Source organism: Triturus cristatus, chromosome 7 (assembly GCF_964204655.1).
Source record: "Triturus cristatus chromosome 7, aTriCri1.1, whole genome shotgun sequence".
NCBI lineage: Eukaryota > Metazoa > Chordata > Amphibia > Caudata > Salamandridae > Triturus > Triturus cristatus.
The window spans coordinates 1,728,194,924-1,728,220,937 of NC_140590.1; the positions used below are offsets into that span (position 1 = coordinate 1,728,194,924).

At 45.1% G+C, this 26,014-nt stretch overlaps 1 protein-coding gene across 3 annotated transcripts in view; it reads right to left on the minus strand.

Moving 5' to 3' along the window:
• Positions 1-330: 330 nt before the first annotated feature.
• The window catches only part of LOC146812909 (uncharacterized), a 1,154,794-nt gene continuing 1,129,110 nt past the window's right edge, over positions 331-26,014 (minus strand). For all 3 annotated transcript variants that reach the window (XR_014966936.1, XM_085619975.1, XM_085619974.1), the window contains one exon: positions 331-525. The gene's annotated coding sequence lies outside the window, so the exon portion shown is untranslated. The remainder of the gene's footprint in view (positions 526-26,014) is intronic.

Here is a 26,014-nt window from a genome sequence, read left to right on the forward strand (position 1 = left end):
AGTCCTATTGGCTGTGCGGTGCTGGTCGAATGTGTTTCCTGGTGTGCAATTGGCTCAGAATCTCCTCCGTAGCTGTGCTAGTATTGTAAAGGTTCTCTGATCAGTAAGTCCCCAAGTGACCCCAACAATGTCTGTAGAGCTGTCAGAAGAATTACCGGCCTCCACAACTCCCAGTGCTGAATAACCATTATTTGTTGGATGGTTTCTTACCACTGATAGTAATATTTTACAAAGTTTGCTTAAAAGTCCAACGTCTGCTCTGAAATGCAGTCTCTGGCGGCTCAGTCTATCCTCCTAGATCTAATAAATGATGGAGTCGAGTCAGGGACTGTGATGCTCTTTCTACTTTATTGGAAAAGTGGCACAAGGAATAGCAGAATCACAAGTGGTTCCAAGAGACTAACGTGTTAAGTCGAAGAAATAGAAGATGATCCCTTGTGTAGAAAGTTGGAAAGGGCCTGTTTCCACCAATCAGGGTTGTTGCAGAATTCATCAAGTAGCATGAAGACCAGGGGCAGTGCTACCCTGCAAGAGAGAAAAACAGACAATGGTGAATAACTTACTACTGTATGAATGAAATGCAAACCCCTCTAAGCAGGTCACTGTAAAACCAACTGATGCAGTGATAGCAGACTTCTTTGTGCATGGTGTGTCAAAATAAGCTGGCATAATTCTGCCCTTCATCAAGTTGATGCTTTAGACAGGGAATGCCAGTTCAGAGGGGCATTTCACAGGATATCTTAGGGAATGTGTCCTGATCTGAAAATTAATATACCAGCCTTTGTATTTGTTTAGATTGATAGATGGCTTGTAGTGGTAGTGTGCATGCTGCCTACTGAAGAGATTGTCATTTTTAGTTCACTCTCTAGCCCTGTGAATGCACACCTGCAAATGAGTGTACTTTGGGTCATGTGCACAGTGTGTTTGACTCAGTTCCCTAATAAACATCATCATTTAGGTTTAACCCAATTAAGGTCGCACACATTTGGGGGGGGGGGTGGAGCAAGCACTCGGTTTAACACACATGGAAGTTGCCCTGAGACTCTTCAATCTATAAGAGGCTTTTTAAAGTGACAGCCCACTCATCAAAGCGTGTGTTCAGTCCTTCGCAACATTTATGAACAGGGCAGTGTTCTGTCTGTCCCAGCCCTGAAGAGGTTATATTTATTCACAAAACGCCGCCTCACAGTGGCACCTCTACCCTGCAGTTTTGCTTACATGAGGTGAGGAAAACGATTGGGCACGCCCAAGCCATATATTTTTCTTGCCTCTGAGCGATAGTCCGCTGTTGACAGCGGGGTGTGCAATCACCTAACATTTGCGTACTAAAATGGGAAGCTGTGTTATTCTCTGAATCAACCAGGCATCGGGGATGCTGCCTATATGCTCCCCTTTCCCTTTGCTCTAGCCACCCTAGTCAAACACAGCTTCATTGATGATGACACCGTTGTTTCCAACAACAATTCGTGAGGCTCCAAGAGGACACCAATACATCATTGGATACATAAAGAGTATATTCACTAATCCTTTGCAAGATTACTAGAGTCTGTATGTGCAGAAGATGGATAACACCACCCCTGCTCCTCAATTAGGTTTTAATTCGTTGTAGCACCACATTGGGCAAGACAGTACCTATCATTGCATGTAATCAGAATGTAGTGTCTTTTTCTGTTTTTCGGTCTTCCGCATTTATGGGCAGAGTCTGGACCTATAACACACCGTCAGAGATTGAGCAATCAAGCTCACAGACGAAGAGTGGTAAGTCAATCTACATACACACACTGAGGGATACCCCCAAAAAGTCACTCTCACACTGATCCTGATGAAGACTCCACGAACCACAAGGGTGACCTACGGCAAAACAGGTCAACCAACCACTAGGTGCTCTGGATCACTAACACGTCAACTAAAGCTCAATTTTTATTCTTTTTTAATATTATTCCTTTCTGACTAATAAAATACTTCCTACCGGAACTGAGGTAAGTTTAACTCCCACTTTTCACTATCTACCGATCACTTAAGGCTTCCAAAAACCAAACAGTCTCCCTCCTGGTGGAGGACAACAGATTACCTGGAGAACCCAGGTGATAAAGACCCGATGATGACACTGCTCATCTAACTGAAGGAACGGGGAATAAACATAAACTGCACCCTTTATTAGTGTTAATGAGGGTCTCCTTGACGGAGACATTTTGACTCTGGAAAACTGACACACGTGATTTATTCCCTTTGATTGTGACCACCCATTAAACAGCAGAACCCTGATGTTGTTGTGGTGGCCATTAAACAGTAACATTATGGGGCACTTGCATCAATGTAGACTTTTGCGGTTCCTTAATTGTGTATATTAAGGAATCGCAATTAAGGAATTGCAAAAACCTATGCATGTAGGAATCGCTATAAAATTAGCGATTTCTAAACATTCCTTAATTGTGACTCGCAAATTGTGAGTCGCAATTAAGGAATGCCTTCCTATTCATGAATGGGAGGTTGCATGATACTCGCAAATTGCGTGTGCAATTTCAAGGGTGCAAGGGAGTCAAAGGGACACCCTGTTGCACCCCTGAAATTGACCTCTGCACACATGCTGAGCATACACATGCCCCAAAAGCATGTGTGTGTGTAACCTGCAACTTTGAAAAATTCACTTTAAGGCATTTTTCAAAGTTTTTGCAAATTACCATCAAGTATACATTGATGGTAATTTGTGCCCCAATTTAGCAAATTTGCAATTTGCGATTCCATCACGAATTGCATTTACGGAATAGCACTTTGTGATTCCTTAAATGCAATCGCAATTTAAGAAATCTCCAAAATTTGTGATTTCTCAAATTGTGAGAGGCTGACAGTTTAATGCATCGCAGAAGCCCTTATTGAGGACGCAAACGGCCGATTTTTTGCGAATCGCACAGTTTGCACTCGCAAAAATGGTTGATGCATGTGCCTGTATGTACGTTACATTATGGTATGGTATGTTATTTATTCTATGTCTTTACATTGCATGTAGGTAACATCCAGTCACCGCAAGTCACAAAAAATCATATGATGTTGAATTTATATAACATGGAATTTGTATAATGTCACGTGGTTTAATTTGTATAAAAGGTCACGTAACACCACTTGCCTGATGGCAATGATTATGCAAAATAGGAGAAGGCACGACTTGGAACCATTTCTAGCAGGTATAAACAATTTTGTTTTAGTTTGATGTTTATTGAACATTTAAAATGATTTATTATTCATTCAGAAGAGTGTATATATGTTGTTGTCGTTTTTTATTTTACTGGATGTTTTTAAATATCTGAACAAACTAATTTGTTCTGATCAATTTTCTAACAAGACCTAGCCACACAACTAGATAATAAACAGTATGTAATATTATTACAACAATTTGATTCAATCAAGAAATATCCATAGCCATACTGCAGTAGTGTTGCTGTATCATTAATGCGATTTTCATTAAGCCACAACAGAAACCAGCCGACACGTGTTTTGTCGCATGTGGAAAGTAATTCCGCGACTTCCTCAGGACTGAATATTGAAGTCTATATCTTTGTAATCGCACTGTCGGTGATAATTCAAACCCGTCTGGGCCTAAGCAGTATCTGTGCACAGTTAATCTTGAAGGAATGCCGGGCTGCCGGGTCAGAGGTTCTCCGGCATGCCACAGCAGTGTTCTTTAATATGACCAAAGGAGATAGATGTTGACCGCGCTGTTGGTGAAATAGCTCACAGGCTAGCCAGAAAAAGGTCCCAAGGTGCTGGACTCAAGGTTTATTATAGTGACCAATGGTGGTGATTTTCGTTAGGTTGAGTAGGAATGTGAGTAAAACTGCGCTCGTGTCTTTAGGGTAATCCGAAGCGTGTACGCTGTCAACTCCTCACGGCAGTCATCTGTGTTCTGGGAAGTGGACTATATTTGATCTGATCAATGTCTGATGTGAAAGAGTGGTGAAGCTCGATTAGTTGATGGAAATTGCCCTGCGAGTGGTTAGAGAAATGCTTGCAAGCTTTATATTGGCAGTCAGGCCCAAGACAAGATGACTGCTCTTTCTGATGTGACTACAGCAGCCATTCGAACTCAGTTAGCCGGCTGTATGCCTGGGGTCATAGAAGACCACACTGACAGTTCTGAACAGTATCATAGTTGCGTTTTTCTCATCTCAACCACATTTGGCTGGTGTTAACCTCCAGTTGACAAACCAGTTTTTGACCAAACTAAGCCTTTCATCCTTCTCTGCTATATACATCAGAAATTTCGGTCCTATGGAGAAAGGAGCAGTGTATACATTACTTGTGGAATATAGCTCATTTTCACAGTTTTCTGCAAATGCTAAAGGCACACCTTTCCATACCATCTTGGCACTTACAAACTGGGACACTTACTAGTTGTGAAGAGAGGCATATATGTTGTAGTTCTGAAACATGTCGACTCTGCCTCTTTATGGATGAGTGAAAATGCACTCTATTGATCCTTTGGGTGGTGTACAAAGGCAACAATAAAATTAAATATAATGATACCCCAAACAATTTTGACCTTACCAACACCTCCCGCTTTACTACAGTATTTTTCAGGATAATCTAAACTAGATAATGTTGGTGGGTCACTGGTATTATGTTGCTCTAACGGACATAAATCACCACACCTTAACATATAGACGGTATTCATCATTTATTGTAGTTGCACTTTCAACTTTGGGTTGAGCTAAAGGTGGCTTCAGCATTTGCACTGTGTTGCTGCACACTCTTTCCTAAAGTTGGACTTTGAGTATTATTAAAAACAGTATACTATATTAAAAATGACCCTTGGAAAAATGATCTTGCATGACAACTTTCACAGCAATTATTTTAGAACTTCTCAATGTATCCATTTTATACAGCTGTCAAACGTGTCTGGCATAGACATAAGGTTGGCTGGGTGCGTAATAATACTGTGCTAATGATTTGTTTTTGTTAGCTGATGATTTCAATGCCAACATTTCTGGCCTGATGTGCAGTGATTCCATCTAATGAGGAAGGATGAGAGTGGAACATACTGGCAACCTGATTAAACAACAGAATACATCACCAACAAAAATGTTTATGATGGACTTTATAGATTTGTTTGATATGATTATTTAATTTAAAAGTAAGAGGCATGTTGAGTGTCCTTTAATAGTCTCTGTGGACAAGATTGACAGAATTAACTATTCAAAATCATTTCCCACTGTATCAATGAACATAACCTTCTGGCAGGCTCCTTCTAACTTCTACATTCACCCCCATGCTGGTTTACCTTTCCCAAGAATTGAAATAATTATTTGATGTGGCAGAAAGTTATAATGGGAAAATAAAGATATGTTCCTAGTAACCTAAAATGTTGACAGGGTATATTGTTGATATTATAAACACCTTCCTTGATGAAGGTGCACAGGAATTTAGTACATTGTAGTCTTGTGTTATTTCTTATAAATCACCAGTCTCGGCTTTGGAGTTTTTTTTTATTTTAGACAAACTTGGAACCTCAACTTTGCTTGAATGTGGATATATGCACACTGTGCTAAGAACAACAAGAGTGGGAGATTTGTTTTTGTCCTGGATCTCACTCCTCCACTTTATCCCCAGCGACAGAAACAGAATTAACGGGGCTTTTTCTCAAGTGTATATTATGCTGCAAGAAACTCACCATTGTTGCTCACTGTCCGCACTTTTACGCATTAACGACAGACAGGGTCAGATTGGGACCAAAAATAGGCCCGGGCAACAAAATAAAAGTGACACGCAAAGCGAATCAGATAGCTAAATTATAGTGCCACCTTTGAAATCATGCCAGTTTTGAACTTGTAACGTCATGCTGTATGGGTATTATGCAAGGTATTGGACACTGCATGCATTTGTGTTTGCTGTGGGAAATGTTTGTGGTAATATTAGTGACTATAACGTAAAATCCAATACACAGGGCCATAAAACAGGCCCACAAACAGCTACAAAGCCTGCCCACATGCTGATCTGTCAGATCAGCCCATCAGGCACTTTGTGGATTGCCCAATAGGTCAGTCTGACACTGGCAACAGAGCCACTAGTGTGTGCATTGAAATAACACAAATTGCAAAGAATATATGACATTACAATGCAAACAATTAAAATGCATACTTTTACAACGTGTTTTTTACATCGCAACTACCATTACATTGCATGATTTTACAACGCCTACCATTACAACGCATTTTTAGAAAGTAGCAATCACAATGCATTCCATTACAATGCATACCATTACAACGCATCCCATTAAAACGCTAAATACTTTTAGGGTAACAGTAGGGTAATTGTTAGATAGTGTAGGGGTAAAAATTAGTATTCTCACTCCAGTGAGTGCAACAGTAGGGTAAGTGTTGGATAGTGTAGAGGCAAAAATTACTATTCCCATGTAGCCCAAAACCCATACCTACCTTAAACAAAAGAAATCTCCATTACTTACCTTAAAATGCATTGTAATGGCATGCGTTGTAGTGACATGCATTGTAATGTCTGCGCTGTAATGCATGCAATGTAAATGCAGCTTCACTGTAAAGGTAGTCCATTGTAATGACTGTGTTATAATGGTTGTTTCCCCTCTCAAAATGTGCATCAATATTTCTCTCTAGGCAGATTACATTTTGTTATATGCTTGTGATCTCTTCCAACCTACATATGATTTTCAAAACATGGCCATCCTCAAGATTAATTGAAGCAAGTTGCTAATTCTTCTACTTATTCAGAGCACTATTCTCTGCAAAATAGAGATTCCACTGCAGTGTACAGAGGAGCTGATCCATTATTTGGGTTTTAGAGTACATCTAAATGCATTGGCAGGGTTACGAGCTTACTTCATGAAGCACTTGACAAGCTGACTGAGTAAGGTGACCAATAGATCAGCCTCGCTGGTCTCGTATCGTCAATATTAGGATGGTAGTACTAGGTTCTTTATCTCTTCATCAATATCTATCTTAAGCAAAGGCCTAGTGTTTTGATAACTTGAGGTCTTTAGTAATAAAAACTAATATGGGCAGGAGAACATTCCTGGGAAAAATGGAGTACACTCATTCTGCATTATTTAGATGGGTGATTTGGGGGGGCGTGTACAACATGGCGAACGGGATGGTCACTTAGACGCGGGGGAGAAGTATGTTTTGTGACAGGAGGGTGGCCACTAGATGGCAGGCTGGAACCAATGAAGGAACCGATTGATGGTGGCCCGGGACCACGATGATACTGAGGCATCCGGCTGTGCCCAGCCACACTGTGAGGAGGAGGAGATCCAAGTGGAGGGTAGAGGTGGCAGATTGGGCTTTCCGACAGGCGTAACCTCTTCCCTGGGGAATGTGGTGGTCGGCGCACGCTGTGCTGGGGAGCACAACCAAGGAAATCCCTCACCCAGCAGGGAACGCCAGTAGTGGTCGATGCGGGCTTGCCACCTCCCCAATAGAGTCTAAGTGTAGCATGAGGTGGCTGCAGAAGGTGGGGGCTCTGCTGAAACCCAGAGGAAAGTGTCTAATTGTTTTTTGCCCTGCATGCCCTATGGCTGTCCTGCACAACCCGTCACTGGATTCCATCCTCCTCTTAGCTGCCTGGAGTATTGGGGACACATAGTTACTGTTGCCTGCCCACTGGTCTTTCAGGACATCTCCTCCCAATACCTGGTGAGACAGCAAACTGTGAGATGCTGTGCTGCATATACCCTGAAGTACCTGGGATGGCGTGCTGCCTATGGGGCTATATGTACCAACACGTGATCATAGTCACAGAGATTGTGGCTGCAGTTTGGCCCCCATTGTGTGCCACAGGACTGAGGGGGGACTTTTATACCCCTAATAATGCAGGTTGTTCTAGCTACATCTGTATTCCTGGACTCACTAACTAGCCTTCACAAATGGCTAAAGCCCAGTAAGGAAGAGGTGGTGATATCTCACAGGCCCAGGCTGTGGTGGAACTGGCATTGTCCATGGTTGAGCTCCATTTTCAGGATCACAGAAGTTCTCAGAACTGCTGGCAGTGGTCAGCAGCCTGAAGGCCTTCTTTGAACCAAACTGGACTCTTTAATAATTGATATGGTGCTTTTGAAGGATGATCATAAAAAACTGAAAGACTGAGTGCAGCATGCGGAGCAGGCACTGGAGATAGTCCAGCCCACGGTCACAGATCATCAAGCACAGATAGAGGTGCTGCAGAAGGAGGTGGCACAACCACCGGCCCTAGCAGATGATTTTGAATGATGCTCACAATGGAATAATATCAGGGTAGTTGTTTTGCTGGAGGGGGCAGAAGAACCAAGCATGGACATGTACCTATAAATGTGGCCACCCTCCAGCACCAGGCACCTCTGAGACGGGTGGTAGCGTTCTCGTGCTAAAGGTCCTGGATGTTGCAGAACAGCAGGATCACTATTTTCCCAGATTACACCATGGATGGCCGCAAGCTGCATGATGCATTTTGTGAAGTGAATCACTGGCTCCGCACACTGAAAACCACGTACACGTTGTTGTTTCCAGCAAGGATGAGGGTGGCATCTGACACTGAGACATTGTTTTTCACCACTTCTGAGGAAACATGGTCTTGGCTTGAGTCTAGGGAGGATCAACAATGCACACGTCCATCGGATAATGAAGGTGGCTGGCAGCCCCAGAGGTGCATGAGATGTGCCACTAAAAAAGGTAGCCCGCACGAGGCAGTCCCTCCAAGGCGCGGGCTGGCTTGGGCATAGTGGAGGTGATAGCAGTGGTGGGACAAACCTTGGCCTTTGACCAGATGTACAGGAACTCTGAGGACCTTAAGGAGACTCAGCAAGAAGACAAACTGGTGCTGGAGCTGCCGGAGGAATTGTGGAGTGGTCCGTAGATCACCCCACTGACTGTGGACTTATTTCATTCTACTTGAGTATGGTATATGTCTTTTTATTCTTCTTCCTTTCTTATTCCATAGCTTTTCCTAACCATTGAGCATACATTGCAGTGGCCTGCATGCAAGAGTAGGGGTGGGGAGGGATAGAGGCAGTGGTTAAAGGGCAGACACTTGCAGTCCTGCACCAATATTTGTGAGCGAGGGTGTGCTTCGACATAATGATGATAGCGGGAAATGAAGCAGCGGAGGATTTTGGCTGTGTTTGTATCTGGGATAGATTACCACCAGCAGTGCAGAAGCTCAGTAGTAATAGCCAAATAATTACCAGTATTAAATGGCTGTGACCGATTGAGGGTGCACCCAAGGAGTGGGAGTTGCGGGAAACAATTCCATGATAGTTGAAAGCTTATTTGTTGGTGTTCATTTGCTTCACTGCTTAGGTCCTCTGTGGTCTTGCTCACTTTTTGAATGATGATTTGTAGCACCATTACTGCACGTAATGGGGAGAACAAGAAGACCTTCAGAGAATACATGGTTTTGATCTTTAATGTGAGGGGCATGGGAAATGTTACTAAGCGTCATAGGATCTATTTCTACTTGCGGAGGCGCACAGCTCAGTTTGCTTTCCCTCAAGAAATTCACTTGATCAAGGAGAAACTTATCAGGCTACGTAAAAGGTGGCGGGGACAGGTGTTGCACACCACATATTAAGCATGCACAAGAGGGTGCTACTATGGGTGGCTCTGGGAGTTCCATTTGTTTTCGGGCACACTCTGATTGATGCAAAGGGCCGTTATGTCATTGTAAAGGGTATGTTGGATGGTGAACCCTTCACATTGGTGGTAGTGTATGCTCCTAACTTGGGATAACCCATGGTTTTTAACTGGTTCACTCCTGCAATCCTGCAGTCAGCCATGGGTCTGGCATTGTGGTGTGGGGATTTAATTGTGATCAAGACCTGGTACTGGACAGCTTGATTCCCCAGTACCGGCTGCTCAATTGCACATAAACTCCAGACAACTGCAACAGTGGGCCCATGAAAATGCAAGTCGTGCATGTGTGGCATACCCTTTATCCTTTGCACCATGACATTTCCTATTACTCTCATCTAAATGTATTCCACATATGTATTGATTTCATATATGCTAGTAAGGGACTGATGCTTGCCTGTACAGGGGCCAAATATTTAGCGGGGACATTATTGGATAATTGCCCATTGTGGGTGATATTTGGATAGGGCAGAGCTCCATCACTGATACATATGTGATGACTGCAGCCCAGGGTACTAGATGATATACCATACAGGACACAGGTGGCAGAACAGATTACTCAATACTTCATGGAAAACAAAGACACAGCTACAAATGTAGGAGTAAAATGGGATGAATTCAAGGTAACGATACAGGGGAATGTATGTCATCACATTTCGGCATTAAGAGGGGTTTACAACGGGAACTACTCGTGCTGGGGGGGGCACTGAGGGAAGCGAAGTAGCGATAGGAATCAGATCCGGAGGGCCTCTATACACTATAGGACATTAGACACTCACATAGGCAGATGCTGCAATGCCTCTCTATCTTCAACTGCAGGTAATACACCAAAAGGCAACATGAACTGGGAGATAAGGCAAACAGTTTACTGGACTGGTTGCTTATCTCTGAGTGACCCCAATTTGTCATATGGGCCATCCAAATGGACTCAGGGACAATAGTGAACTCCCAGTTAGCTACAACAGGGAATGTGAGACATTTTATTCAACAATTTACTGGACACAAGTGACAACACACCCCAACGACATAGTGGCATACCTACCACCCCTTGATATGCTGAGACGTGACCCGTTCTTGAAACAAGAACTAGATGACTCACTGACATTGGAAGAAATTATCCTGGCTATTAACCAGATAGCTAGAGGGAAAACACCTGGCATGGAGGAGTTTCCTCCACATACCGGGCGCGGCTTGCCCTGTCTGTTGAAAGTGTATAGCGGAGCTAAGAAGCTGGAAGATTGTCAGGCAGCATGAGGGAAGCCTTAATAGAAGTACCCCCGCAACCTGGTAGAGAACCCCTGGAGGTAACATCATATAGACCCCCTCTTTACTCAATCTTATCTATAAGGTATTGAGTAAAGCACTATCCAATATATTGATGCCTATGGACCACACAATAATCCACTTAGACTAGAATGAGTTTATTCCAGGCTGGAACACTTTTTTCAACTTGCATCAGTAATTTGGGATTATGGATTTGGCACACCAGACAAATAATCAGGGATTAGTGGCCTCTCTTCACATAGAGAAGGCGTTTGACACCCTGGATTGGAACTGTATACAGGCAGCCCTGGAAAGCTGGGCCTGGTCCAGGAGTTTTGTAACTGAACACAGGTGTTGTATGAGCTCCCCATCTCTACGGTACTCAGTAGGAGGCTCGTTTCTGATTGTTTCAGGATTGAGAGATGAACCAGTCATGGGTGTCCATGCCCCCCCTGATGTTTACCCTGGCCATGGAGCCACTGGTGTTTATGCTCCATAAGGGAGTGCGTGACTGAGAATATACAGTTGGAGGCCATCCTAACATAGTCTCCATTACACGGATGACATACTAAAATATTTGTAAGCAGACTCTTTCATTCTCCCAGGTGAATGTTGTCTTTAGACACCTTTGACCAAATATCTGGACTGCAAATTAACTGGGGGAAATTATGTCTCTTCCCATTATTACAGACCCTGATGCCCCATTGTTACGGAAGTATGACAGGAACTGGTGGAGGGGAACCTGGGAAGGGCATGATCCTCAATGGGACAATTGCTGCCCTTCTGGACACAGCAACCTCTATTACTTAGGGGGAGAGATATCCATTGCTAAAATGTCAGTCCTTCTGTGTCTCCCATATTTCTTGATAGCGCTGCAGGTGATTTTGAAGAGAGCCTTTTTTGTGGACCTTCAGTGGTTGCTGGCCGCCTTGATCTGGATGAAGAAAAGCCATAAAGTGAAACTAGAGACGTTATATGCCACACTAGAGGATGTTGGGTTGGAAGCTCCCAGTAACAAGTTCTGTTAAGCCGCAGTCCAACTCCAGAGGCCCCTCCAATGGATACTGGATGAGGCCAACCCAGAACAGCTACTGACAGGGACTTTGGGGCCTGCTCACCCTGGAGTGGCTTTTGACTTCCCCCCATTCTGCAGTCACCAATATGCCAGCGTGGACTTGGAAGATATATATATTTTGGTGGAAACAAAATATACCTTATATGCCTGGCCTGCCACTCTGGCCCCTCCCACAGAATAGACACTTAACTAAGACCTTCCTGGTGGACTCTTGTACAGCTGTTGCGTTGAAGACCTCGGGGGATATAATAGTGAATGGTAGTATCTGCACTTTCGAACAGTTGATGGCCGGAGACGGACTCGATTCAGGGCTGTTCCTTTTGTACTCTGCACTGAGGAGAGTGGTGGGGAAGCTGAGGAGATTGGAGGGGACCCCTTCACAGATTGCTGGCCCGCTGGACCTGATGCTGACATTGACTGGAATCAGACAGGCTATCTCACATACATACAGGGCACTCAAAGATCACAGCACTGATGAGAGGTTCCCGGGGCTCAAGGTTTAGTGGGAGGAGAAATTAAATGTGGAATTACAAGATTCCACATGGAGGAGGAGGTTGGGTTCAATAAAAATGATTATGCCGAACCCAAGGTTTAGATTTACACAATTCAATTATTTGCACCACACATACCTTTATCCAGCCAGAATAGAAAATGTTTTCCCCGGCACTGGGAAGAGGTTTCCTTGATGCCAACAGGTTAATCCACACCTCCTCCAAATGGTATGGCTGTGTCCAACAACTGAGTTCTTCTGGCAGACAGTGTTTGCCTTCGTGTCAGATGCTTTTATGACACTGCTGATGGGTCTCCAAATGTTGACATTGGTATCAGCAAAATGGCATATCACAATGGCATGGAGGAGTGCACTCATCCCTACCATGATTGTGTGGCAAAGGGAAGTGATTCCATGGGCAAATTCAGAGCTATTGGTTTGGATAGATGCTAGAGCACGGGATGGGAGATGTAATGTCAATGAGCAATGGAATGAGTATTTAGCCAGGTTAAATGTAATTCTTTCCCTACAGACAATGCTACTACATCTAAGACATAAGGCCGCTTGTTGGCTGTAGCCATGAGTAATTTACTGCCTATTGGAGTGTTCTGAGGTTCTGACTCCTAATGTACTTTGAGAATGGATGGAGCTGGGCGTGAGGGATTGAGCAGAGATGAATGCTTTTATCTTTTTTCTTTTCTTCATTTTTGGGATTGTGCTTTTCCTTTATGTTAATATTGGAATCATAATGGCATGATTGACATATTCTGATTTTCATGATCCTTATGTTAAGCATCTGCAGGTAATTGTTTTGTTGTACAGTCTGCTTACATTGAGTGACCCCGCATTTCAGTAATGTACTTCTTGTGGACTGGAAAATATATATTACGATGATGCCATGCCAGTGGAGAACAAAAAGATAAATATAAAATCAATAAAAATATATACAAAAACTACAGGTGATTTTTCACTCCTGATATTGAGCTGCATATTTATGTTGCCCAGGCTAAATGTGTGCATTTTCCATTCCATGGGCTTTGGAATCTACATGTACAGTCGAAAGGGAGGTGCATCTCCATATGCTTTGATGAATGCAGTGCTGCTCATATTGTTTATGATGCCTGATGGGATGGAATCCGTGAGGTATACAACTGGCGCAAAGTACTAGCTGGGGATTAGACGTGGGTTGCTGAGGCTTACCTCCCCTCATACACCAGTAAACAACCCATGGCTCCTCCTCATCTGAGAGCCAAAGAACAAACTGCGGCTGGTTAGGCTGGACCCACTCTACACATTTACATAAGTAATTGAAAATTCATGCCCAGTGTACATATTACATAGCATGCCATATAGAGAGTCACTTCCTATTGAAATTGGAGCCCTAAGGTACCAGGCAACTCTCAGATAGAGACCAATAAGAGCAATTAAATATGATCATTGACATTTTGCTACTTGCAAATAATATACTTTCCATGAACAGCAGTCACTGGCATCTACAATTTAATGTTCCAATGTTTGTATTATATTCTGGTGGGATTTACAGCTATTGGGTTGGTAGCTGATGCTAAATGTACTACATATTTGCATAATAAGGCACCTAGTAGCATTCCACAGGGTTGGCTCCTCACCCTTAGTGGCTCTTTTGAGTACCACAATAATATCCCACTTACTGTGAGAGACTATTCTGCCTTATCTCTCCAACTAGTCAAGTGTAGGAAGGCAATGTGCTGGAATAAAGGCCTGCTCTTAATAACCGGAGGTTGGATAAGGGACCTCATTTTCTGTAATACTTATTTGTTACTTACATGTCCCTTTTGACTTCCACAGCAAAAGCACAAGGTCTCTTAGAGACAGTATTTTCAATCAAGAGAACAAAGTTCATTGGTCTAAATCACTTGGGTCTAATTGTTTTGTATTCAACTTGTGGCAGTCTTTGAATAAACACTAGCCACGCAGTGTTGGACTGCACAGATACTCTTTCACTACCAAATCAGTTTCATAATATTTGCTCTTAAGCGTGGGCATTGCTGTACTAAATAAAGTTTATTCCCACTGGATAGTTATCCATGGTAAAAAAAAAAAAGAGGCTTGGCAAGAGCTTGCATTTACCTGTGTACATTTGGGCTCAGATTCCTTTTTGAAAACATGATCAATAAACACTAACTGCAAATGAGCAGTGACCAGTCCATTGATACAAATGATGCAGCTGCTGAGTCAGTTGTTTTTTTACCATCTTATACAGCACCTTTGGAGATTAAGTCTTCTCTAAGGCATTGGCTAGGCATAGCACCCCTCAGGTTTTGTCACTTGCAAATGTTGGCAAGGTAATTGAGCTTTAGCAGTACAAGGTACTCTTCAACAAAGGGGGAGCAGTACCCTATCCACGAAATTGATGATTTACCAGTTCAATTTAAAGATGGGTAGATGGTCATGTTTATGACAGCTGTGCCCCTGCTAGCTCTGCATGTATGAGTGACTGTATGGGTGAATGAATGAATGTGTGTGTAAACCTAGGAATTAGTCAGTGGTATGTAGTAACTGCTATTGGTTTGTCTATGGTTTCAAAAATGGTAGTCTGTATTTTACAGTGGCTGTATCAAAGTTTATATTAGGGAGTGAGGAGGTGCATACAATTATCACATGGATGATGTCATCAGTGATGTCATCACTGATGTCATTTGAGATATCATGAGTGATGCCATCAGTGATGTCACTGACCATGTCATGAGTGATGTAATATTTGACGTCATCAGCAGTGCATTGCGGGGGCACGAGTTATAGTTAGCTCGACTATCTATAACGGCCGAAATTCTCTGGTTTTGTACGAGTGAAATGTCCAACTAACTATAACGTCCCTGAAACCTATGTTTATCATTCCATTCTCAACCTGGTAAAACCAGCCGATATCCCCAGCTTTCCAGCAATAGCTTCCGCAAAAAAAATCGCCACAAATGAGAGCGACAACGCTAATGATATGCAGAGTAGACGTTCCTGTGCAAAAATACCACAAAAACACCACTTCCCGATATTTTCAACGACCAGCCAAATCTGCGATGCGATCCAAAAACAGGCGATAAGCAACGTTAGCAGTAGGAATTTAACATCTGCCTTTTACTGGTATAAAGCAGGACGACTACCTATAGTTTGAAAGGGAGCCCAGCCCAGAACCAAATCTGAGGAACAACACATGTCATAGAGCTACTGATCATGCAGCTCTGACACCCAAGAAGGCCACAACCCCCACCACTCCCAGGAGCTCCCCCAGACCTACCCCCCACTACCACTGAGGAAGCGCAGAACAGGACAGCAGACCTTCCAATAACGGCATGGCCCCTCAGCCACACAATAGCTGAATGTTGGGAGATGTGGCAACTAAGTATGTGTGAAGGACCCAAGTCACCCATCAATAACAATGCACACAATCCCAAGTGTAGAGGTGATGTGCTGGACAGACCTCACTATGGAGAACACAAACCTCTTCATGTGGACATATACTGTGGGTGCTTGTAGTGTTGTGGACAGTGGATGCAACAATGTTACCTCAGGCAGTGGGGAAGATCTCGGTCATGTAGTTGTGTTGTCCCCCCCTGTAAGCGGAAGCGCGCTGGGCTGGTCCAAAGTATGGCACTCCAGCGTAGGAGTGTGAATAAATAGGCCTGGGCTCTAGGCATGGTTCACTTCTGGGAAGGCCAATGTGACTGCCACAGCAGAGGCCCTCACCCTGCCATGAGGCCGCCGACGTGACCGCCAGCCTCCTCCATACAGGCCCCCTGTTAACCCAGCAGCACAACACCGCAGAATTATGGCTGTACAGACTACTGCCTTCGATGTACAGTGCGGACAGCAGGGCTCACAATTCAGATCGAGTCGCAATTGCAGATGACGCAGTCCAGTAGACAAGAGACATTGCTCCCAGTGCGGCCCGCCCGGACACCGCATCATGGCAAGCTGCACACACACTGAGTGCTTCAGGTGCCACTAACTCTGTGCACAATAAGTCAATGCCAAATAGCCTTATTAAGGCAGAATTCATTAGACAAAAGGCATTTCTACCAGTTTGGCCCTCCTGGACCATGCATCATCGCAGGCTGCACACACGCTGAATGCTTCTGGTGCCACTAACTGTGCAGTTCAACTCAATGCCACATGTCTGTGGGCCCTGGTTGACTACTGCATCCGGCCTACACTGCGGACAGTAGGGCTTACAATTCACATCAACTCGCGATTGCAGATGAAGCAATCCAGTAGGCAACAGACATTGCTCCCAGTGCGGCCCGCCCAGACCATACATCATCGCAGGCTGCGCACACGCTGAGTGCTTCAGGTCCCACTAACTCAGTGCACCACATGTCATAGCCATGTAGACTTATTCAAGCAGAATTCATTAGACAAAAGACATTGCTACCAGTGTGGCCCGCCTAAACCACGCATCATCGCAGGCTGCACACACGCAGGTTGTTTCAAGTGCCACTAGCTTAGTGCACCACAAGTCATCACCACGTAGCTTTATTAAAGCAGAATTCATTAGACAAAAGACATTGCTACCAGTGCGGCCCGCCCAGACCACGCATCATCGCAAGCTGCGCACAAGCTGGTTGCTTCAGGTGCCACTAGCTCAGTGCACCACAAGTCATCGCCATGTAGCCTTAGTAAAGCAGAATTAATTAGACAAAAGACATTGCTACCAGTGCCTCCCGCCCAGACCACGCATAATCGTAGGCTGCACACACGCTGGTTGCTTCAGGTACCACTAGTTCAGTTCACCACAAGTCATCGCCACATAGCCTTGTTAAAGCAGAATTCATTAGACAAGGGACATTGCTGCCAGTGCGGCCTGACCGGACCATGCATCATCGCAGGCTGCGCACACGCTGAATGCTTCTGGTGCCACTAACTGTGCAGCTCACGTGGCTATGGGCCCTTGCTGACCGCTGCCTCTGGCCTACACTGTGGTCATCAGGGCTCACAATTAAAATTGAGTCTTGATTCATTAATTACAGAGTCCAGTAGGCAACTAACTATAATGTGCCTAAAACCTACATAATACCCTTTTAGTATCTTTGCTTCAAGAACTTGTTTTATATCAATTATAGCTTTAGTACAATGACCAAATTCATCTTGCAACTCCAAAGGAACACTGAATGTCAGTCTACACTGCGTACAGCAGAGCTCACAATTCAAATTCAGTTTTCCTTTATTTATTGCAGCGTGAACTGTACTCTATGTCCTCCGATTTGGTCAAGAAGAAGTCATAAAAAACATTCTTCGAAGTCTGTGCTGACTACGGCCTTGGATCTACACTGCAGACAGCAGGGCTCACAATTCAGTTTGAGTCGCGATTGCATATAGCGGAATACAATAGGCAACAGACAGTGCTCCCAGTGCAGCCCGCCCAGACCATGCATCATCGCTGGCTGCGCACACGGTGAGTGCTTCAGGGAACACTAACTGTGCAGTTCAAGTCAACACCAAGTTGCTGAGGACCCTTCCTGACTGCTGCCTCCAGCCTATACTGTGGTCAGCAGGGCTCACCATTAAAATTCAATCTTGATTCATTAATTTTACAATCCAGTAGGCAACTAACTATTATGTCCCTGAAACCTACACATTTCGATAATGTATTCTATACATATTTCATCTTTTGTTCCATACACCTACACTGCGGTCAGCAGGGCTCAGAATTGGAATTGAACCTTCATTTATTAATTACAGAGAGAATTGTACTCTATGTCCTCGGATTTTGTCAAGAGGAAGTGGCAAAAAGCATTCCTCGATATCTGTGTTGACTACTGCCTTCCATCAACACTATGGACAGCAGGGTTCACAATTCAGATTGAGTTGCGATTGCAGATGACGCAGCCCAGTAGGCAGCAGACATTGCTACCAGTGCGGCCCTCCTGGACCACGCATCATCGCTGCCTGTGCACATGCTGAATGCTTCTGATGCCCCTATCTCAGTGCACGAGAACTCATGAACCCTTTATGAGACAATCTTTTGTGTATATTTTCAGATCTGCTGCCCCTACCTCAGTGCACCACAAGTCATTAACCCTTTACGATCGAATCGTTTGTGTATTATTTCACATCTGGTGCCCCTACCTTAGTGCAGCACAAATCATTGACCCTTTATGATTGAATCTCTTTGTGAGATCCAATGATTACTGTTGTACTTATTGCCAGCACCAACCATTCCCTGAGGTCTGGCTTACACTCACCCCACACGCATCCAGCACAGACATCACTGGACATGTAACCCTGGTAATAAAAATGAGTTGAGCGCACGTGCCCGTACCCAGTTCCACTATCTTTCTAACTCTGTCCGTGTGTTCAATATGTATGCATGATGCTGGCCCTGGGCCCTACCACATTACATTGTGCTGTGGACAGCATACGCAACTATGTTACCTCTGGCAGTGGAGAAAACTTTGGTTATGTAACTTTGTCTCGGTCATTTTTAGGTCTCGGCTAGCGAAGGCTGTGCTTGCGCAGTCTCGCTCGTGAGATTTAATGATTTCAGTACGGGGCTTGAACCCGCCCCTCTTCTCCATTGGCTGGCTTCCTAAACGGAGGCCAGCCATTGGAGGAGAGGGGCGTCTGTCCGTTTGAGCCCTGTCTTTTTCGCATTCGGGGGCGTGTTTTTTTGATTCTTTCGGTCCTCTGGAATGTAAACATTCCAGCCAATGGCAAGAGGAGAGAAAGAAAAACACGCCCCCCCCCAATCCGAAAATGCTGCTGCGTTTCTCCGAGGCATTCCTGCTTGACCTCGGAGAAAGGTGGCGGTGTTCATGGCGTCATCCCCGTCCACCATTCCCCCTGCTCTCGGCTCCCTCGGTGCTCCTCGGTATGTAGTTTGATGGTAGTCAGCCGTTCTGACCTAATATGTAACGGCTGACATGTTCTCTGGCAAACATGCATTATTTAATACCCGTTACTTCTATGTGTTTTACAAGCTCGTTGGCCGTGCGCAGTACGTTGGTGTGGTGTGAAGTTATCTGTTCAATGCGTTTTCAATAATTGTGAATCTCGCTCCAGAAGTGGAATGAAAATGTCCTTTGTGTTCTGTTAGCGAGGTCCTAAAACGTAATGAGGGTTTAGGTTTGGCACCGAACGTTTTGTAATCATCTATTCATTCCTTTCCCTTGATCTGCTATTTAACCTTTGGACTATAGATACGTCTCCATTTTAACCATGGCGTCATCCCCGTCCACCACTCCCCCTGTTCTCGGCTCCCTCGGTGCTCCTCGGTATGTAGTTTGATGGTAGTCAGCCGTTCTGACCTAATATGTAACGGCTGACATGTTCTATGGCAAACATGCATTATTTAATACCCGTTACTTCTATATGTTTTACAAGCCCGTTGGCCGTGCGCAGTACGTTGGTGTGGTGTGAAGGTATCTGTTCAATGCGTTTTCAATAATTGTGAATCTCGCTCCAGAAGTGGAATGAAAAGGTCCTTTGTGTTCCGTTAGCGAGGTCCGAAGACGTAATGAGGGTTTAGTTTTGGCACCCAAAGTTTTGTAATTGTCTATTCATTCCTTTCCCTTGATCTGCTATTTAACCTTTGGACTATAGATACGTCTCCATTTTAACCATGGCGTCATCCCCGTCCACCACTCCCCCTGCTCTCGGCTCCCTCGGTGCTCCTCGGTATGTAGTTTGATGGCAGTCAGCCGTTCTGACCTAATATGTAACGGCTGACATGTTCTCTGGCAAACATGCATTATTTAATACCCGTTACTTCCATGTGTTTTGCAAATGGTGATGATGTGACATGTTCCTACATATGTAAAATGGTATATTGTAATATATGTAAAGTAGTGTAATAAAACTGATTCTCCTAAAATTTGCAAGATACATCCTACATTTTCAAAGGAGCTTGTAGTTACTTCTTTAAATACTATACATTGATGTTTGTCAAATGTTCACTCATTCGTATTAAAGAACCAGATTGGGGCCGTTGTCGTAGCAAATGGGAATCGTGACGTACTGAGGAACCCAGTGCTTCCCAAACAATGGGGACTAGCTTATCCTAGTGACGCCAGCACAAGCACATGGGATGTTACACTCACAAGCCAGCTGAGGGAGCGCAGATGGCTGTGTGTGTGGGTGACTCTGTGTGTGTATGGGTGGCTCTGTGTGCGTGTGGGAGGCTCTGTGTGTGTGGCTCTGTGTGTGTGGCTTTTTTTGTAGGTGGCTCTATGCGTTGTGGCTTTGTCTGTGTATGGGTAACTGTGTGTTTGTAGGTGGCTATGTGAGTGGCTCTATGTGTGTGGGTGGCTTTGAGTGTGTGGCTCTGTGTGTGGGTGCAAATGCAATATGTCTCGCAATTGACATTGTAAATAACAATGCCGTTTCTTTAAATGTTTTAAAAACAAAAACAAAAACAAAAATACTGTCATGAGCAATGGCAATAGCTCTAACTTTAACAATGCCGAGAACATTGCGAGCACGATTTGGCCCTATTTGGCTGCCCTCCATGTGCCAAGAACTGAAATTTGGACATTGTATGGCCCTGAATTGCTGCAGCTGTAACACTCCACTGAATGTGCAAAAAACATTCATATCCACACAGATGTGTCATGTCCACCATCTTTCATGTGTAGAAGTATGGATGGATGTAGGGTCTGTGATTCCCCCTACCTTCCATGTTGGCCAAGTTGTGGGACTTGTGTCACAGGGTGACACATTGGCGCTTGCGACCTGGGTGGCGGCACAACTATAACAGGGACACCCACATCAGTTGATTCCTCATGCAGCCCAGGACGGAACCACGCCAATAGCTCCGTAGTCATTCTTCACACCCTCACGCAGGACTGGCATAAGCCCGGCCAGCCCATTCCGCTTACACTTACAGAGAGGGATGCCAACACTACATGGTCCAGGTTTTCATTGCAGTGATCTGCTGGTAACAGGTCTAGTTGTCAGTATGCCACAGCCACTCCCTCACGGCTGGTTTAAACCTACACCACACCCATCAAGGACAGGCATTACAGGACATGTGACCCTGCCAATAAAAAAGACCGTGCGCACGTGCTCTATTCCATTGCCATTGCATTTCAGACTTGCTGGAACCGGATGCACTACAGCCGGCACAGGCACAGCGCCATGGGATGGTAACTTTTGGTGCACTGAGGTACGGGCACCGTAAGTGCAGAGCGGGTGTGCAGCCTGCGATGATGCCCCGTCCCGGCAGTCTGCACAGGTCAGGTTTTGTGTGCCTTGCTGGACCACAGTGTAGGCCTGAGCTATCAAACAGCAGGGGCCTATTGCCATGTGGCATGGCCTCGCTGGTCACAGAGTTAGTGGCACCGCAAGAGCTGAATGGGGTTTGCAACCTGAGATGATGACGGGTGCACTGGTATGTCCTCTGCCATGGTAAAATCAAGACACATCACCAGATGTGAGACCTGGTGGCCTGGAGAGCGGGGCTGCATGATGTGGCGGGTGCCCTGTCCGTGGACCCCGGGCTTGGGGCTTGCAGCGGCACGTGGTGGGCCCTTTTTTCTACACGCAGGTGACGGAGGTGAGCAGAGATGCTTGTTTATGCAGTGGCAGGCAATCACGTCTGGGCGGTGGGAGTGGATTGTGTGCAGCAGCTTGGGTACGCAGGAGCGTGACAGCGATGAAGGTGTGTGCAGTTGTATATACTCTGGCATTAATGATTCTACACTATGTTTCAGATGAGTGAGCTTGAGGGCTGCAGTATGCACGTGGTTGGAGACACACGGTGGTGGAAATGTGAGCTGTGAGGGTTTTGTCTGGAGTGATGGCACTCATGCTCCCTCTCCACCTCTCCCTTTCTCTCTCTCACACTCTTTCTCTCTTTCTCTCTCTCTTCCTCTCTCTCTCACTCTTTCCCTCTCTCTTCCTCTCTCTCACATTGTTTCTCTCTTCCTCACTGTCTTCCTCTCTCACTCTTTCTTTCTTTCTTTCTCTCTCTCTTCCTCTGTCTCACTCTTTCTCTCTCTCTCCCTCCTTTGATGGGCGCGTGACGCAGAATCTTATCTTGTTTTTTGTCTTGCAGGCTGCGAATCACAGATTGTCGACCCCCCCAACACGGACCTCCCGCCTTGTGGCGATGACTTGAGTTCCACTGAGTTAGTGCCAACAGAGCTGACTGGGTGTACTGCCTGCGATAATGCATGGCCCCGATACACCATACTGGCAATAAAGACCCAATTTGAATTGTGAGCTTGGCTGGACCGCGTGTATGCCACAAACTCTTCGGTGCTGTGCATTAATATGTTCTCGGCCATTGCGATATCAAGACCCAGAATAAAATGTGCAACCTTCACATCATAGGCCCTCTTGAAAACACGCCGGTGGCGGAAGGTGAGCAGAGACGCTTGTTTGCGCAGCGGCGGGCAGTCATCACTGGGCGGTGGGAGTGGATGGTGTATAGCAGCTTGGGTGAGCAGGGGCAGGACAGCAATGAAGGATTGTGCAGTTGTATGTACTCTGCCATTACTGGTTCTATACTATGTTTCAGATGAGCAAGCTTGAGGGCTAGAGTATGTCCCAGCACGTGGTTGGAGACACACCGGTGGCGGAAAGGTGAGCTGTGAGGGTTTTGTCCGCTATCTCGGAACTCCCTCTCCCTCTCCATCTCTTCCTTTCTCTCTCTCACATTCTTTCTCTCTTTCTCTCACTCTTCCTCTCTCTCTCACACTTTCTCTCTTTCTCTCTCTGATCCTCTCTCTCACAATTTCTCTCTTTCTCTCTCTCTTCCTCTCTCTCCCTCTTGCTCTCTTTCGCTCTCTCCTCCTCTCTCTCACTCTTTCTCTCTTTCTCTCTCTGTTCCTCTCTCTCTCACTCTTTCTCTGTTTCTCTCTCTCTCTCTCTCTTTTGATGGACACATAACACACAATCTTACCTTACTTTTTGCCTTGCAGGATGTGATTCACAGATTGCCACGGGATGACACGCCATGGCTGTACCTACTTTTAATTTGTTGTTTTGTATAAATAAAATGTTTTATATGTAAATCCATACTTGACTATGAATCTCATTTGTCCAACCTCACATGCATCTTGATTTATATAATTGTACGACATCAGCCAATTTGTTATGTTCCAGATTTAGAAAGGTTGCTATCACATTTGTTTGTGAGGGGTGGACTTGGGGGGTTGCGACTACAAACATTTTTTTTAAACGTTCATTTTCATTAATTTTCATTAATTTTCTCTTTAAAGGGGAAGGTGGCACCGTGGCACTCCTCCCAGGCCACTTCTGGCCCCGGGGACGCCGTCCCCCTAGGGCCTGGCTTCTCTGTTGGGGACTGTGGGGGGAGCCCAATGTCCCCACGTTCCCCCCGGCTCCCCGACTCCTACAGAAGCCGACATTGCTTTTGGTCAACAGGAGCTGCTAACATGTAGCTTCCCTTGCTCAAAATCAGTTCTCTTTCCTGTATTGAAGCAAGACAAGGTTTTCCTCCTCTCGCTTCAACGAAGCAAACTAGGGTTTGCTATCACTGGGTGGAAGCCGTGGTCATGCCCTGTCATAGCAAATTTCAATGTCCCGGGGGTGCACACCCTGGGACATTGCAGGAGCCGGCCCTGGGAGGTGGCTATCACTAAGGCCATCAAGCGCTCCAGGAGGGGGAAGGCATGGCCCCCCTCCCTCTATTTTCAAAGCCCTGGGAAGGAGGTGGTCCCCGGGTCTTCGGGGGCCCGCGAGGCCCACCCTGCATATTTAATTTAAGCCCCGGAGGGTGCAATACCCGGGACTTGGGGTGGCCTCAGAGGCCCCTGAACAATTACAAAACATGCCCCGGGGAGGTGGCAATCCCCTGTGCTGCTGGAGGGCTGTGTGCCCTTCCGCACCTAATTTACATGGGAGGTGGTGGTCCCCAGGGCTGCAGAGGCCCCTCAGGCCCCAGCAATATTATAGGATTGCCCCCGGAACCTGGCCCAGCCGGGGGCTCATTTAAATGGAGGGAGGAGCCCCCGCTTCATTTTATTTATTTTTGTCTGGATTTGAGCACCCAATGCTCATTCTGATGCTTTATTTATAAAAAATATAATAATTTTTAGGCCTGGGGCCCTAACAGGACTAGGGTGTCAGGGTGTTTCTACCCAGCCCCCTTTTCTTCTGTTTTAATCTTTTTTCGACTGTTTTCTTGTAACTCGGTTCTACCGAGTCACAAGATGGCTGCCAACACTTCCTGGTTTGGAGTGTTGGTAGCCAACGACAGTGAAGCACGTGGTCGTGGCACCCAATCACAGTGAAGAACGCGGTCGGGAGGGTGCGCGAACCCACCGCTGCCCCAGATACAGAAACTTTTATTATTTTTATTCCTCAGCAACTACTGAACGGACTTACACCATTTAAAAAAACATACACTTCCTAAATCAAGCACTACCTTTTTGCCAAATTTGGTGTAATTCCATTCAGCAGTTCGGGCTGTAGCCTTGCCTAAAGTTTCCTATAGGAAAATATTTTTTGTCTTTTATATTTTGAACTTCTCAGCAACTACTGAACAAATTTACACCATTTAAAAAAAAAAAGGTTGCTTTCTGAACCAAGCTCTACCTTTTTGCCAAATTTGGTGTAATTCCATTCAGCACTTCGGACTGTAGCCTGTAATAACATTTCCTATGGAAATTACAATAGAGAAAACACTTTTTGGGACCCCTCTTTTTTCTCAGCCCTCGCTCGACAAATCACCCCCAAAGTTTCAGGATAGGAGCTGACCTGGATAGACCTTTTTTGGGAGAATTTCGCGAACATTTGTCAAACGATGCTAAAGTTATTAGCAAATCAAAAAATGCTTTTCCTATGGAAACTAGGTTCTATCTATAACTACCTACTGGCGACCACCAGTAGGTAATATATACACACAGATATATACATATATATACAAATATATACATACATACATACACACACATGTATATATGAATATATATATATATATATATATATATATATATATATATATATATATATATATTCACATAAAAAACCATAGGTTTCACACCTGTTATAGTTAGCTGGACATTTCCCTCGTAAAAAAACAATGAAATTCCCCCGTTATAGTTAGTGCAGGCAACTATAACTCATGCGACCGCAATCCTCTGCTGATGACGTCAGATATTACATCACTGTATTTAGACACCTATTTACCCATGTCTTCTTCCATTAATCTCTAGCTATACATATATTACAAATATTTTTTTTTCAGAAAGACACATATGTTTTTCACCGTGCGCGCACCGTGTGCTTCGCGCACCATGCGCGCGCAGTCGGCACTTGGTGCGCTTCGCACACCGAGCGCCCACGATGCGTTGTGCGTGCTGTGCACGCACGGTGCGCGCACCCCGCGCTTTTTCGAATTACATTTTTTTTTTTCACCCTTGGGGGTCCTTCAGTGACTTCCTGACAAAGGCTAGGGGGTCAGGAACTGTCCACCCTGCCCCCTTTTCACGTTCTCCACCTTTGTTTTTCACTGCCTCAGACTGCGAGAGACAAAATGGCGGCCGACACTTCCTGATTTCGACCGATTCGAATGTTTGCTGACATCTAACAACCAATCAGAATTGCGCTCGCTATAGGCTATAG